The sequence below is a fragment of the Galleria mellonella genome, unplaced genomic scaffold (assembly GCF_026898425.1).
Source record: "Galleria mellonella isolate WM207_F2 unplaced genomic scaffold, CSIRO_AGI_GalMel_v1 utg80, whole genome shotgun sequence".
NCBI classification, from domain to species: domain Eukaryota; kingdom Metazoa; phylum Arthropoda; class Insecta; order Lepidoptera; family Pyralidae; genus Galleria; species Galleria mellonella.
The window spans coordinates 384,756-402,286 of record NW_026442157.1 but is presented as its reverse complement, the minus strand read 5'-3'; the positions used below and the strand labels follow the sequence as shown (position 1 = coordinate 402,286).

The following is a 17,531-nucleotide window of genomic DNA, read 5'->3' as shown; positions in this document are numbered from 1 at the left end:
TTAAAATAAAGTGCGGAACGCATAAAAATAAATTATATTGAATTACTGAGTGACTATCTAATGAAATGTAATGACCTATATTTTGAGAGGCCACTTAAAGCGTTTCGGGGCTTTATCATGCAAAACAGTCTATTAAACAAGGAAAATTTATTATTACAAATTTTTACACGCGACTTTGTTTATGTAACAGAAATATGTTTACTGATAAGGACAGAAAGTAGCTTATCTTCGTCTTCATCCTATAAAATACGTGTATACCATTAATAGCCATGTGGTCCCAGTATAGAATAGGCCACCCCTTCCTTTCCCATCCCCGATGATGATAATAAATACAGTATCGTTTATCAAACTGAAATCAAACCGAGAATGACACCTAAAGTTAATTAATCTAAAGTAATCAATTAGATCATAAGACTCAGTACACATATATAAGAGGATTTACGTATGTACACAACCTTATAAATTTATAAAGTTCTCTTACTTAGCGCTTTCACAATGCTAGACAGAAAACATGTGTATTTTTGTTTGCAAAAAAAAAAACATAGTCATCGTCGATATCTATGATTCGAACGTGTTCTATTTTTGAATGTTTATATTACGTCACTGCCAACTACGTCACTCTATCTGTGACCGCGAATCATAGATTAAAGATAGTAACTGCGATCCTCAATTAAAGAAAAATATTCGGAGAAAAACAAATTGTAATTTTTTAAGCAAAAAAAGGAAATTATCATCTTTTTTTTATACAACGTTAAATGGCAATGACGGTTAAATAAAGGGAAAGTGGTAGCAGTCGCCTATAGACATGCGCAGTATCAGAAACATTACATACATTGTAACGCACGTGGTAGTCATACGTTGCCATTCCTGAGTTAAGATGTTATCGCTCCATACTCTATAATTACTCTGTCATATTCCACTTTAAACATAGCTATGCTAGTACGGTTGCATGCGGTTTTTGTATATGTCTCTGTACTCTTTTTTATTAGTTAATTTGTATTTTTGAGGTTACGTTGCCAATTTTTGTAACGGATAGGGTTTCTTTTGATGGGTGGTAATGGAATGGTTACCCGCCTGCGCTAACGGGATACACTGGCGGAGCACCAGTGAAGTATGATAGATGAGAATGAAAACAGACCAGTTAGTCCATCATGATGAATTCATCAGGAATTAACCATGATAGTTTTCAGGGAGAACCGCGAGGAGGTCGACTTGGTTGGGTATATTGCTAGCAATGGGATTCTCAGTCTCCATTACTAACAATCCCTTTCCCCCCGGTGAAAGATGTTAGGTGAAAGCAGGTCATTTTACTCATAGTGTCGAATTCACCAGAAATTAGCCGTGATGGTTTCCAGGAGTACTCGCGTGGAGTGTGTATCAACCTGACGATAATGTATCCGATAGGATACACCCATATTGTATCTATTTTTATAACTAAGTCTTGTTCGCGACTTCATCTGCATTCATCAACAACATATCTAGTAACTCTCCACTGCTGAACATAGGTCTTCCCCATAACGGAGGGTTTTGGTAGTTGCCATGCTTAGCAGACGGGTTGGCAAATACAGGTAGGCTTTGGTGATGTTTTAAAAGGAACGCCGCTGCCATCTTCAACTATTAAATTCCCCTTAGTATTCTCTTACGATACCCAGGGAAGAGCTGGCCTATTCTACGCAGGGGCTAGTGAATATATCCCGGTAACACGGATGAAGCCAGGATAAAAAATAGTGCATTTAATCCAGTTTAAAATGACAATAGTGAAATTACTTCATAGTATTATTTTGTCACTATTGAATTTCCCTACATTTTGAAAAGCTAAACATATTTAATTTTTTTTTTTTTTATCTTTTTTATTTAGAGGCTTTTATCCTATAAGGATATGTCAGCCTCATCATATCCTAATTTTATAAAATACCTCACATACTTAAAACATTGATACATAAATAAATAATACATAATATCTTAGTAGTCTATTTGCGTAAAGGGAATTATTGATACAAAAATATAGTAATTAAAGATTTTGCCATTCCGGAATGTGGTTCTGCGAGTATATTTGAAAACAAACCAATCTCCTGTCTATTGAGACTATATTTCTGCATCAATACTTCCCTTTGTGTTTTGTATTTCGTACATTCGGATATCATATGGTGAACATCATCCAATGTGTTACAAACATCACAATTCGGATTATATATTTACTGTTGTTAATAGTGTAAACGTAAAGTACATACTTTCACAACTGGCCACAATCTGTCGACCTTGTCGTCTCTATTCCTGTAATAGTCGAAAAACTTTGTGGCAATTTCCGTGAAAAGTCCACGGTTTGTTGTCTCGTGCCTACGTCGTGACATTTATTTTTATATTTTGGCACGCGCGTATATCTTATATGACTACATTACCGCCTGAATCACTAACTTCGTATTTGGCTAAACTACACACAAAGGCGCATTTTCCGTTTTACGCATTATATTTGAAAAGTTGATTATTACGTTCGGGACAAAGGTACTCGTATCATCTTTGTTTCGTTTACGTTTATAACATTATGCCGTTTGCTCTGGCCTTGTTTTAAAACGAACTCTTGCAATATGATATTAAAATGAAACGAGGACATACAATATGAATCTGAATTTAAAATTACATTATTAACAAAATTCGAGAGTATTCTTTTAAGAAGGTGGAAAACAAGCTTGTCACTTTTGCTTACAAGCATGTAACTTGTAGACGCCTTCAACATTCGGGGTGCGTGCGCGTTGTCAGGGATTGACAACGTGCGCGTTGTCAATCCCTGAAAGAAACCTTAATACACCCTTCTGAAGAACCTCATTTATTTTACAGCTTGAGCGTTCGCCGGAGGAATCTCTTTTGAAACTTTTTTGAAGGCGACCGTTTAGATTCTAACATGGGAGGATGATGGTGATTAAAAGTTCTTGAGTAGCGACCCTATATGGGCAAACGCAGTGTAAAACGACCCCCCAATAGATGGAGGGACGACCTCTAGTGCATTGTAGGAAGTCAATGTATGCAGGTGGCTCAGGACCGTTTCTTATGGTAGTCTAAGGGGGAGGTATATGTCCAGCAGTGGACAGATAGCACTTGATATGATGGTCACGTGAGGATGAACTTTTTGTCGGAGGCGAGCGGTGCGATGATAAAAAATAACTTTTTTTCTTTACAACACAAGGGGCAAACGAGCATGCGGCTCACCTGGTGGTAAGTGACTACCGCCGCCCATGATCACCCACAACACTAACGGCATTGCAGGTGTGCTGCCGGCCTTTTAAAAAGGAATATGCTCTTTTCTTGAAGGTTATGTTGTCATATCGGTTCGAAAATACTGCTGCTGGAAGTTGATTCCAAAGAGTGGTTGTGCGTGGAAGAAAGTGCCTTGAAAAACGCACGGTGGAGGACCGCCACTCGTCCAGATGGTTGGGATGAAATTTTAGTTTATGGCGGGTTGTACGATATACTGTGGGTATAATTTCGAACAATTCCTCAGTACATAATCCATTACATAAGCGATAGAATACAAAGGAGGACAAAGTTAAACCTTGGGATCGTCGACAATTCTTATAACGCGCCTTTGAACCAAGCCAAAAGGACCAAGTTTGTGTACTTATTAATATCGTCACAGTCGTAGAATACTGACGGATCTGACAAAGAAATACATATAAAGATTCGTCAGTATTCTACGACTATGACGATATTATAAAAGTGAGTTTGTCAAGTATTATTCTTATTGAATTCATAACTCGACTAATTGTCGTGAAATTTAATAGACATGTTTTTTAAATAACATTATTAATATTGTCATGGCACAAGTTTAATATTACTTCGATTGCCTCTCCATCCTATGGCTGCCTGAGAGAGATTGCTATTCAACAATAAGTTCGCCCATCGTACCCTGTACCTTGCTTCTCGTAATACTGCTTTTTTATTCATATATAGATACATATTATTTTTTCCATTAAATTAGAACAGTAAACTTATTATAAATACAAACAATTATAAGAAAATATTATAACATTGTTTTTTGATCAATTTAAAAAATTCTATCTTTTTTTTTTATACGACTTAGAATGGCAAACAAGCTGACGGCCCACCTAATGGTAAGTGGTAACCGTCGCCTATAAACATGAGCAGTACCATGGACATAAAAGAGTATACTGTTTCGTTTATGATACCCCCCATGCGTTGCCATTCCTGAGGACTCAGGTGTTATTCCTCTGTACCCTGTAAATTCATGCCATATCCCATCCTTCAAACCGAAACACAGCCACGCAAACACAACTGCTTCACGGTTGAAACACGAATGGGATAGAGGTACCCAAGCAATCGACTTTTGTACAGTCTCCCTCTGGTGATCTTATTTTCTAAACATTCTTTAGATGGAGAAGAGTAATTATAAAAAGTATGGCTGGAATCACAAAACTCAGTTCTTTTTTAAATACATATAGAAATATGCATACGTGCAATAATGTTTTATACATATTTTATGAAATTATATTGTTTTTAAAGAGAACAAAAAAAGATTTCATTTATTTATAAATTTTTTTTTATTTATTTATTCTTTATTCTTTACAAAAAAATGTCTGGTACAAGAGGCGGACTTAATACTATATAGCATTTTTTCTCAGTCAACATTTGGCAAAACAGAAATTTTATTTTGCAATGAAAAAATTTGAAAATTGCTGCAAATAAATATGCATTGATTCTTTCCTTTGTCCGTTTATTTGGATTTTTCTAATATAAAATCGTTTAGTAATGATACAAGTATATACAGTTTTCATATAATTTGAGATTTTCATATTGCCAGTTACTACTTCACTGTATACAGTTTGATATTTTTCAATCCATGTTTCTACATACATACATACATATCTGTCACGTCTGTCTCCCATTAGGGTAGGCAGAAACAATGCAACACCAAATGCTTCGATTCAAACAAACCTCATTCGCTTCTTCCACATTCATCAATCTTTTCATACACGCTCGCCGGTTACGGGTACTTTTAATTTGGCCCTTCTTCACCACGTCGCCTATTTGGTCAACATACGTCCGTCCATGTTTCTTTGATAAAAAATTACAATAACACTATTTTAAAGGATTTTTTATCTCTTTCTTTCTCTCTCTTACTTTCTATATTTGTAAATGTCCTACATAAAGATTTCCGGAGCCAAATTTGTAAGGCTACGTATTCGTTTTAATCAAGGCTAACAAAATTGTCCCAAATAATGATTACAAATTTTGTTAAACTGTTTAAAGCAATTGAGAACGCTTAAATTTTATGTTTGCCCTTTCATTAATTTGATTTAATGTTCAAACTGCTTTTGAATCAACACAAATACAGTTTAGAAATATTTATGTACAATTATTAAATAGAACGTTTTCAATAAAGCTTAATTATTAATTATTAGCAACCCGTCCCGGCTTCTATATATATATATATATATATATATATATATATATATATATTATTTATTTATTTATTTATAAAAGACACACCAACAATATGCACGGGTGGACATTTTCAATGTACAACATTATTAAAAAGTGGTTATTGATAACATTCTGTTGAGGGGAGAATTGGATGACTATATATATATATATATATATATATATATATATATATATATATATATTGACAATTTTATTAACTTCTACGTTTGTCTTTCCTAACAATGATTGACTCAGTGACTTCATCGACTTCATTTGGAAGTCGGACGTATGCGTTATAGAGTATTTTTAATGGCCTAACACCTCTAAATTCTTTACAAGTTCGTTTAAGAAATTTATCAGGGGGCATACGAAGACTTTGTACAAAAGTCGATTGCTTGGGTACCTCTGTCCCATTCGTGTTTCAACCGTGAAGCAGTTGTGTTTGCATGGCTGTGTTTCGGTTAGAAGGGTGGGATATAGCGTGAATTTACTGGGTACAGAGGAATAGCACCTGAGTCCTCAGGAATGGAAACACACGGGGAGTATCATGGGCGAAACAGTATACTCTGTTATGTCTATCTTACTCCTCATGTCTATAGGCGACGGTTACCACTTTCTATCAGGTGAGCCGTCAGCTTGTTTGCCATTCTAAGTTGCATAGGAAAAACTATTCACACACAAAAATTTTCAATATTTTTTACCACATATTATATATTACATTTCTGTTTTTACCGAATGTTAACTGAGAGAGAAAGCTGTGTAGTATTAAATCTACTTTTTTGTACCAAACATAATAAAGTTAATAAAAAATAAATAAATACTTCAGTTGCGAACACTCTTCGGTATTATAATTCTTTTTTTTTAATACATTTTTTATGTCTATCTATGTTATTCGATACCATCGGCCGCTGTAAACGAATTTTAATTATTTTTTATTAATTAAAAAGGTATACTCTTAACATAATCTCATAATAATTTGATTAATCTAAACTGGTCTACAGTTTAAATTATCTAACTAAACTAAATTAATTTGATAGAAGTCCGTAAGTTTGTATCCTGCTATGTTAGATTTAAATATGTTCAGTGAAATGTGGGCAATTCGAGACCATTATAATAACAATAGTAGATTATTTATGAATAATTATTTTAACTTCTATTTTTAAAAGAATATGAACTATAATCAAAATGCTAGATGAAGAATTTCTGAAATTTCTGTCGCTCATAGTCACGTGGGAGAAATCGAATTTGACAACTATGTATATAAATGCATAATCATCTAAATTATTAATTCTTCTAAAAATAGATAGATAGATAGATAGATAATTTATTTACATTACTTACACTACACAAATTAATATATAAACATACACATAATACACAGTAAAAGAGATAAAAGAATGAAAATAAAAAAGCAACAAAAAAAAAGCAAAATATATAAAACAACAGTTTCTTTTTTTTTCCTTCTAATAAATAAACGTGCTTGCATTTAGTATTCGGATTTAAGGGTTCTTCTTACTGATTTTTTTTTATACAACTTAAAATGGCAAACAAGCTGACGGCCCACCTGATGGAAAGTGGTAACCGTCGCCTATAGACACGAGCAGTACCATGGACATAACAAAGTATACTGTTTTGCCCATGATACCCCCCAATCGTTGCCATTTCTGAGGACTCAGGTGTTATTCCTCTGTACCCGGTAAATTCACGCCATATCCCACCCTTCAAACCGAAACACACCCATGAAAACACAACTGCTTCACGGTTGAAACACAAATGGGACAGAGGTACCCAAGCAATTAATTTTTGTACAAAGTCTCCCTCTGGTAAATTGTAATTAGCCAATATTTGTTCACAGCAGATATTTAAGAAAAAAATCATGCGTGGAGTCTTAATAAGACCACTAGATTATCATATTACCAATAGATGCCAAAATAACCATATTTAGAAATTTTGTTGTACTTCTAAAATCCACGAATTTGGAGTAGATGATAAAAGGTTAGTTTGCTATGTGGCAGTGAAATTACTGAGTACCTATTATGATTATGGTATGGTAACCTCGCCTGCGCTAACAATATACGTCAGTAATGCACCAGTAAAGGATGTTAGGTGAGTATAAAAGCAGGCCAATTGGTCCATCGTGACGAATTCATCAAGAAAAAACCACGATGATTTCCAGGTGCAACCGTGTGTCACCTGATTGCGAACTATGTATCCTATGTTGCTAGAAATGGTGATTCTAGTCTCCATTACTAACAATCCCTTTCCCTCCTAGTAACATGAGAGTAAAGTTTCCTCAGTCTATGGATTGCCAATATCGCTTATAATCAGAAGGAATATTTGTTTAATACACGCTGTCATAGTTTAAAAATACTGTAATAGCAGAATAAAAACTCTATAGAAATTTAGAGGTGTATAATGGAATCCATTTATTGGGTCCTCTTTTTTTATTTGTTAGAAAAGAAAGGTTTAGAAACATATTTCGTTTCAAATTGAACATTCTGTTTTTTTTTTTTTTAATACTTTAGTTACTAGGAAACTACAATTATATGTTTAACTCGATGACATACTCAATTTTAATACATTTTTTGTCTCCTTTCTTTTTGGAATATTTCGAAAATTTTCTCATAGTAGATAATATAATAATAATCTTTGATGATCTGAACCTTCTATATATATATATATATATATATATATATATATATATATATATTTGAGGACCTCCGTAGTGCAGTGGTGGGCACGTTTGCTTTACGTAAGTTAGATCCTGGGTTTGATTCTTGGATCCGATTCCGATTGGGTTAATTTAACAAATGAACTTGTCTCAATTGATTGGGATCTGGATGTTCTGAGTTGTGCACCTGGATGTTCGTTGCCTAATCCCTCATCACATATTGTATTAAGCTTGAGGACTACGTGGTATTAACGTAAGGGGTACTTAACATACTTAAATTATCTAACTTTCTTTAATATGAAGACGATTCATATCAAACGATATAAAACGAAACAAAAGCTATTTTTATGTCGATCAATCAATAGATCTTGATCACGCAAAAGAATTCACAAGTCAAAAACTAGTCATTAATGATAAAAAAACAGTTTCAAATAAAGAAAGTCGTTCCGATATATTTCACCGCTGCTGACGTGTTTACGCGTGGTAAATAGTTAATTGTGAGATCATGAACTCAAAATAACACTGAAGGGAATCAACGCAGATTTAAAGCAGACACGATACAAAATTTCAAAACAGACAATTTTAACAGCGGAGATACTGTAATAGCTAATATATAGCTATTCGATGACGAGTTATTAAAAAAAGCACATAATGGCATAAAGCGTGAGAAAGAAAAGTTTTTGTAGTACAATGTTGCCAGGTGGAAAATGTTTCTATGAATTATTGGATTGTTTTTAATGTATATGTAGGTGAAGATTATACCAATAGGACAGTAATTATGGTCGACGTTTTGAACATACAATTTATGTCATAGCACAAAGAAATATTTATAGTCACTCATAAGATCTCGTGAGAATCTACGCATTTTGAGTGTATGCTTTTTATCATAGATGACATAGATGAATTTCATTTTGCAGACCAAAATGTAAAGTACAAATTGCTGACCTACTGCAGAAATAGGTAAGATTGTAATATACAAGGAAGTGACATTAAACTCTACGACAAGTATGATAATGATGGGAAAACCAGGTGAAATGATAAAACTAAAACAGTTACAGTGAAAAATGAAATAGGTAAGACAGAAGAAGCAGAAATAATAGGAATGTGATATATTTATAACGTATTTGATACTTTGGCAACAAGTTCTAAAATAAGAAAATATTTAAGAGCTACATGTGTTTAGATCAAAATAAATGAAGACACATTTATACAAATTAACATGAACTTTGTTAGTATCACCGAGTGATGCCATATATGTGTAGTTTGAACACAAAGCGGATACTTACAGCGAAATTATTGCCACATCAAAAAACACACTCGGTAATCCAATTCACACAAGCGGGACGTGAGTAGCGTGAGTTTTTAGGGAGTGAGAATTATCGGGGGTATTTTTTATGGCACTAATAATTTACTTGTCATATTGGAGCAGTGATGTGGCACTTAGAGATTTCGACTAGTATTTTATCACAGGCTGGGTGCGCTCACGGTAACGCGCTAGGAGACACTGAAAGGAACTCGATACGGTGTGCGCGGGATTTTATTTTAGGAGTTGCTCACGCGCCTGCGCGGTAGAGATTTATTTTCTTCCCGTCACAGTTTACTTTTGGACGTGAAAAGGTCATTGGACACACGAGGTGCGATTGTTTTCAATTATCGAAACTCAATAGACAAAATATTTTTTGCTCTTGCCAATTTTTAATGAACATGAGGGTATATGTGAAATACTTAAAGTCTCTGCAAAGACTCTGTAAAGACACATTGCTTTTACGAACAACAAATGCAGCAATAAAAGTCCTGGTAATATTTATTTGTGTGTTTATATATCACGATGCCAAATAAAAGATACTTGAAAATACTTAAATTTGTTTATTTGAATGTGTTTTCAACGTGATAATTTATATTAGGATTCATACTTTAATACAAACATTTCATTTAAATTTTGACATATTTTTGTATTCTATTATTCTCTTGTTTGTTCTATTAATACTAGCATGACATTTTTATAAATAGATTTGATGTCATTATTGAAATTATTACATAGATTACTTCAGATACATAAAATATAAATGAGATTCGTATAAATGAGTTTTGTTGTTTTGTCAAATATTTTTAATTAGGAAACGTGACTAATCTGACAAAAGTAAATAATCGTTCATCACTAAACATCAATATTTAATTAATTGACATATTTTAATACAATTTAATCATCATCATTTAATAGTTTTTAAAAACAATATGAGAAGACAATGCACCTATAATATTATCATAAATAATTTACCCAATTTATAATAAAAAGAAAATTATGTGTAAACAAAAGAGCTACTTTAATTCTAACAAAAAATACCAACTACATATTTAATAGATACATACATCACTATGATCATATCAGCTGTTATCTGTCCGTTACTGAGCACAGATCTGTCAAAAGATTCGGTTTTGAGCCATCTGCATCTACTGACTCCCTGCTATACATTTGAAGCCGTCATTTCGTCTAATAGGTAGTTGTCTGTGTTTGCCTGTACAATCGATCGCCTCTCAAGAATCTTTCTTCCCCATCGGTTGTCGTTTCTTCGAGTAATGTCATCAGACAAAATAGACACATTAAAGTGAAAATATTTAATTTTAGAACGTAGAATTGTATCTGCAAATTGATTTTGCTTTACAACGAGTTGAATTTTGCTTTACGAAGGAAAACAGAGCCATTAATCATGACACAATGAATATTGAAACAATGTAAAATATAAATTGCATCGATTGCAAACAGAATTGTTAAATATTGTTCAGAATTTACATAGATTAGAAATCAAATAGTGACCTATTGAGAAATTAGAAGTTATAGGTCAAACGCATGTCCTCTGATCGTTGAAGTCAGTATAGATAATCTATGTAAAGTCTATTATCTACTCTCCACCCACGTGAAATGAAGGCGAATTAAAAATAAACCCAAATTCCAAAGTCATTTCCTTTAATAATATGGCGTAGTTTGCAGATTTACGCTATTTTGAGACGGCGTTACTTTGTTTATGTAAAGGCGACGCAATTTCTGTACAATTTTGCATTTTGATAAGTTTTTTTTTATGCAACATAGAATGGCAAACAAGCCGACGATCCACCTGATAGAAAGCGGTAACCGGCGCCTATAGACATGAGCAGTAGCATGGACATAACAGAGTATACTGTTTCGCTCATGATACCCCCTATGCGTTGCCATTCCTGAGGACAACACAGCCATGATGATTCGGTCTTATTTCCTTTGCTACAACCGTTTACTATCACCGCATATTTCACATGCCATATCTATAAATAAGTGATCAATGCTCCTACTGTCCTTTCCAATTGAAATGCCAATGACTTGAATATAAATAACTCTATGTAGTTGCCAAAATTAAATGCTGAGTCGCTCTTTGATGTTACGCGCCAGATGGTTTTTATCGATTGAATTATAGATGGCGTCAGAATTTACACGTAGTTGTATATGTCAGCTACTAGATGTCGCTACTGTACTTATTATAATTAAGTTTTCTAAAACAAAAATCATTCGTGATCATTTATATGCATACCGTTGTGCTAATTATTAAAGTTAAAAGGAAAAGAATACAAAAAATTGTTCGTGGTATATATTTTACTAAACTAAGTTAATAGCCTAGTGTTAAACGTTCGGTACCCAAACTGCGAAAAAAATCCGTGCAGCGATCTATTAATTTGTCTGAAGACGCCCCGTTTAGAGGTGAAACACGTGTCGCAAAACCTGCGTGAACAAAATGGCAGTCGAAGATTGATGGCCAACATGGAAGATTGTGGAACTACTGGTAGTAATAGAGACGGTCAATCTTCTAGTATTGGCAGTCACACATATACTAGTAGTAGCGGAATTAAACAAAATAATTCTAATCAAATAACTAGTGATCTTGATAAATTATAATCAAATCGTAGATTAATACGTGTAGTACACTATAAAAAAAGCCAACAATGGGTGAACTTATTGCTAACTAGCGATCTCATTCAGACAACATTAATTGTATTATTGTTTGTAATGGATAAACTAGAAAACTACTCAACCGATTTTAAAATTCTTTTATCTATAGAAAACTACAATATCAGCAAGTAATGTATGTATATATATATATATATATATATATATATATATATATATATATATATATATATATATATATATATATATATAGCCGAGCAAAGCCTGGCTGGAACACTAGTGTTAAATAAAGTCATATATATACGATTAGCTTAAGTTATAGAAATATGACGATTTAATATAATGAAAGTGGATAAATACCTAATTCCATTAACTATCTATTCAAGAAATTATTCTAATGGAAATATTAATCATGTAAGCGTATTCATTAAGATATAAACGTCTGCTCTACTCTGTGAATCTCTTACATTTAGTCAATTTCCTAGCTCGCTTCCTTAAATTCCCTATTGGGGAGACATTTTACAGCAACTAGTGATGTGCTGAGTCAAGCTGACTCGATTACTGACTCGAACACCTACTGGGTACTCGTTTGAGTACATATTATATCGAACTCAGATAGATTATTATATCAGCCGTTAAATGTCCTCTGCTGAACATAGGCATCCTCTTTAAGAAGGGTTTTGACAATAATTGCCTCGATTGGCAAGCGGGTTGGCAACCGCAGTTAAGTCTTGGTGATGTTTTATGAGGGTGCTGCGGCCTATTCCTCGGTTCTTACTAGTTTCTTACAATACCCACGCGAAAGGAAGAGGTGGCCTATCGTATGTTGGAATCACATGGCTGTATTAGAATACTAATCGCATATTTTTTGTAAGGTTTCATCCCTATTTCATAGATTTGTATACCAAAGGGAGTCTTTGTACAAAAGTAATCTGCATGGAAAACTTTGTCTCACCTGGTTCTGCCGTAAAGCAGCTGTGCTTGTATGGCTTTATGTCTATAGGCGAAACGATAACCACTTTTTACCAGGCAGGCCGGCAACTTATTTACCACTCTAAATGTCGTGGAAGAAAGGTTTATAACTTTTTTCTTATTAACCAAAACAATGAAACTTTAAATTTATTATTTTCATTATAAGTGACATTCAGAAATCGACTCAAAAAAATATTCGAGTTTGATAAGAACCCGAATGTGCAAGACCTGTGACTCGAGTTAGGATTCGATTCGTTTTAATAAGTTCCAAAATATTCAAATATTAAAAGAGGAATATTCTAGAACTCTCGATCGCTATTCAGAAAGAATGATATGTACAATGTGTTTGTTTTTAATTAATTGAAAAAAATACGTATCAATTCGAGTGTTTGGCGACTTGGCACATCACTAATAGAAACTTACTACATACTCTCAGTTCGCAAGATGTACTAAAGAAAATGGAATGACTGGCAAGATACTGGGAATGAGGCAACACTGCTGTTGTTTTCAACGCCCTGGAGGAGTGAAGTGGAATGTTTTTCTTTTCTCTTTTTATTAAATGGACTGAACAAATTGTTGTACATTACTTTAGTACACAAACTTATAGTGATGTTACAGTGGGATTTGAGTCGTTTAAAGAATGTTTCATGTAGTTTATATTTAATAGAAGAGATTACTAGCGTTTATCCGCGACTTCGTCCGCGTGCCCGGGATATGTTTATAGATCGGGGTGAAAATGTGCATATATGCTTTTACATCCCATTTACTAGTACTACGTGCTATATCAAATTTAATAGTGATTAGTAAAGCCGTTAAGGCGCTATTAGTTAATAATTCAAATTCAAATTCAAATTCAAAAATCATTTATTCATGTAGGACATTTTAGCCGCTTATGAACGTCAAATTTTTACATTATAATTTTATATTTTCCCTACCGTCCAGTTCGGTATATAGATCCAATTGAGAAGAACTGGCAAGAAACTCAATTGAATTACTTTTTTTTTTAAAGCCAGTTTATTTACAATGTATATTTATATAGGTGTCTATGTCTAACATTAAATGAAAATTCAGTGCATGAACAACTATTGCCATGCACACTCGTCATTCAAGTAATCGTTTAGTGAGTAATAGGCTTTGCTCAGTAAATATGATTTAACAGATGTTTTGAATTTATTTAAGGGTAATTCCAACATATCCTTTGGTATCTTATTGTAAATTTTTATACCTATTCCCATAAAAGACCTATTAACTTTTTCTAAACGATACTTGGGGACAGCAAGTTTGTCTTTAAATCTAGTATTAATATTATGAATATTGCTGTTTTTTGGAAATAAGTCAAGATTTTTATGAACATATAGAATATTTGAATATATAAATTGAGAAGCAACGGTGAGAATATTTGCCTCTTTGAATTTCTCTCTTAATGAGTCACGACTCTTCATACAGTAGATCGCTCGAACGGCACGTTTTTGTAATATGAATATATTCTTAATATCTGCCGCTTTTCCCCATAGTAATATTCCATAAGAGAGTAAACTATGAAAATAACTAAAATAGACTAATCTAGCAGTATCAGTATCAGTGTACTGTCTAACTTTACGCACGGCAAAAGCTGCTGAACTTAGTTTCGCTGCAAGGCTTTGAATTTGTGCACCCCATTGTGTTTTATTATCTAGTGTGATTCCTAGAAAGACAGTAGATTCTATAAATTCGAGAGATTCGTCATAAACAAACACATTTTTATATTTATAATATTAGTAAGGATTGAGTGTCATGATCAAGTGATATATATACCGTAACCAGATTACAAGGATTTTAAGTTCGAATACGGTGGACAGAAAACCAATTGTAATTGGAGTTCCGATGTACTTGGCTTTGGACTTTCATGACATTTTAATGCACAGAAATGGTAGTGCATGGGTGTCACAGTATTGTGACTCATACAAAGGGACTATTTTAAACTTCCAGGTTTTAGTAACAATTTTGTATTCATACAAAGTATGATCCCGGACCGCTGTATGACGCGAACATCATAATTGATGGCATTCAAAGAGATCGAAAAACCATTGAGATTTTATATAAAAATGTACTCTATTGTTTAACAAAAATAAGGTTCTTTATCGCACAATCATGTACTACATCGGAAACGCGGATGTTTTTACAACCACTTCTGGATTCCTCTGTTTTCTTAGAGCATAAGACAGGAACTGCATTATTCTGTACGCAATAGCGCCCATCTTCCCTTTGAGAGCTCATAAAATAAACAAAACAAATAAAAAATAAACACACTGCCAAGGGCAAAGCTCACCTACTCATATATTTAGGGCAACCTTTATAAATAATGCAGACACCTCAAAAGATGGATGTACTAGATGTTACGGAATCAAAGTACCGTCTATTATTGATTTATAAGCGATAAAATAGAAGGAAGTTCCCAATTCAACTGTATTTTTTTTTTGTATGTTACTTAATATCGTCTCTTGTTATTATTTTTTGTTAAACTCTGTAAAAATACTTTCTGTATTGACTTCACAAATTATAGTAATCGCAAATATGTGAGGGACAAACAAGAAGGTGAACATTTAACCAGAGGGAGACTTTGTACAAAAGTCGATTGCTTGGATACCTCTGTCCCATTCGTGTTTCTACTGTGAAGCAGTTGTGTTTGCATGGCTGTGTTTCGGTTTGAAAGGTGGGATATGGCGTGAATTTAGAGGGTACAAAGGAATAACCCCTGAGTCCTCAGGAATGGCAACGCATGGGGGGTATCATGGGCGAAACAGTACTCTGTTATGTCCATGGTACTGCTCATGTCTATAGGCGAGGGTTACCACTTTCCATCAGGTGGGCTCAGCGGCGGCGTCAGCTTGTTTGCCATTCTAAGTTGTATAAAAAATATCTCACCCTTCAAACCGAAACACAGCCATGCAAACATAACTGCTTCACGGTTGAAACACGAATGGGACAGAGGTACCCAAAGAATGGTCCTGAGCCACCTGCATCCATTGATTCCTTGCATTTGAGGTCATCCCTCCATCTTCTCCATCTCTATATATATATATATATATATATATATATATATATATATATATATATATATATATATATAATACCTTGTATCTCACATTTCAAGTGAATATAAATAATAATAATAAAAACTTATGAGAAATGTTGTTTAAAATAACATTCGGGTTTCTCTTTTGAATTTCGAACGTCCATTTATTTAAATTGGTTCCAGTCTGTAGGTTCTAGGTTGTGTAAAGCACAATGCATATTCTGTGGTCATGACTCTCTGAATACTAATTTAACTAGACAGCCGGTATAATATGCGTTACTTTTATTTTTATTCACTTTTATTTTTTCATCGTAATTTTAATTTCTTAATTTTTTTTTATATTTTTATTAATACACTAAAATATATTTTTTAAAACTCATATTTATTTATTTGTTTAAACTTTATGGACCAATAAAATATGGTACGAAACGTGTACTTAATGCTGTAGGCTCATCTTTTATTTTTATTTTCATCACACTTTTATTTTCATAAAAAAAAATTACAATACATTCATTAATATTTCTAATTATAATGTTTGAAACTCATCAAACACGGATCACGTGTACATAAAACTTTGAGTACTGAGGCGTGTTCAGTGGAAATTAATTTGCCTAATGTTTCACAGCAAGTTATCAACAAAGTAAACCCAAGAACTCCTGTCGAAACACAAATGGCGTACAAATGTATGCTAATTACTGTACAACGTCTCATAAAGATTTAGCGTTTATGTAGAAGCACGGTGAATTGCTTTTTACATTGTTTATTCACATTATTATATTATCGCCGTGTGTGCTCTGGTATAGAATAGGCCACCCCTTCCTTTCCCGTGGGTGTCGTAAGCGGCGACTAAGGGAGGGTGAAGGATGGACAGCAGCGTCCCTCTTAAAACATCTCTAAATGTCGAACTGCGGTTGCCATCCCCCCTGCCAAGCGTGGCAACTACTGGCAAAACTCCCCTTATGGAAAGGCTAATGTCCAGCAGTGGACAGTTAATGGCTGTAATAATAATAAAAATTACATTATTGATCGAAACCATTAGCTTTCTTTAAGAGAGTTTATTACTGTTTCACCTATGATAACCCCCATGCGTTGCCATTCCTGAGGACTCAGGTGTTATTCGTCTGTACCCTGTAAATTCACTGCTATATACCACCCTTCAAACCGAAACACAGCCATACAAACGCAACTACTTCGCGGTATTGGTGGTGTTACAAATAGGACAAATAACCTTGATTAAATCCATTAAATTTTTGTCGTTTGCTTAGGTACCTCTGACCCACTTTCCATCAAGTGGGCCGTCAGCTTGTTTGGCATTCTAAGTTGCATAAAAAAAGACTCTAACTACTTCGTTCTTTCTTTTAAACATAATAATTTTAAATAATAAAATCAACTCGATGCTGTAAAAAAATTTTTAAAATATCTCATATGCTATTCAATTTAAAAACTAATATTGAATGCCGACT

General features: G+C 33.7%; 1 protein-coding gene across 4 annotated transcripts in view; it reads right to left on the bottom strand.

The window, feature by feature from the left end:
* The window catches only part of LOC113514596 (RING finger protein nhl-1), a 158,004-nt gene that overhangs the window by 21,018 nt on the left and 119,455 nt on the right, over positions 1-17,531 (bottom strand). The window contains exon 1 of one of the 4 annotated variants that reach the window (XM_031910104.2): positions 9,520-9,641. The exons of 1 other annotated variant lie outside the window; for it this stretch is intronic. The gene's annotated coding sequence lies outside the window, so the exon portion shown is untranslated. Of the gene's footprint in view, positions 1-9,393; positions 9,642-17,531 lie in introns of those variants that run through there. 2 more of the 4 variants (XM_031910103.2, XM_031910106.2) reach the window with 2 other exon arrangements.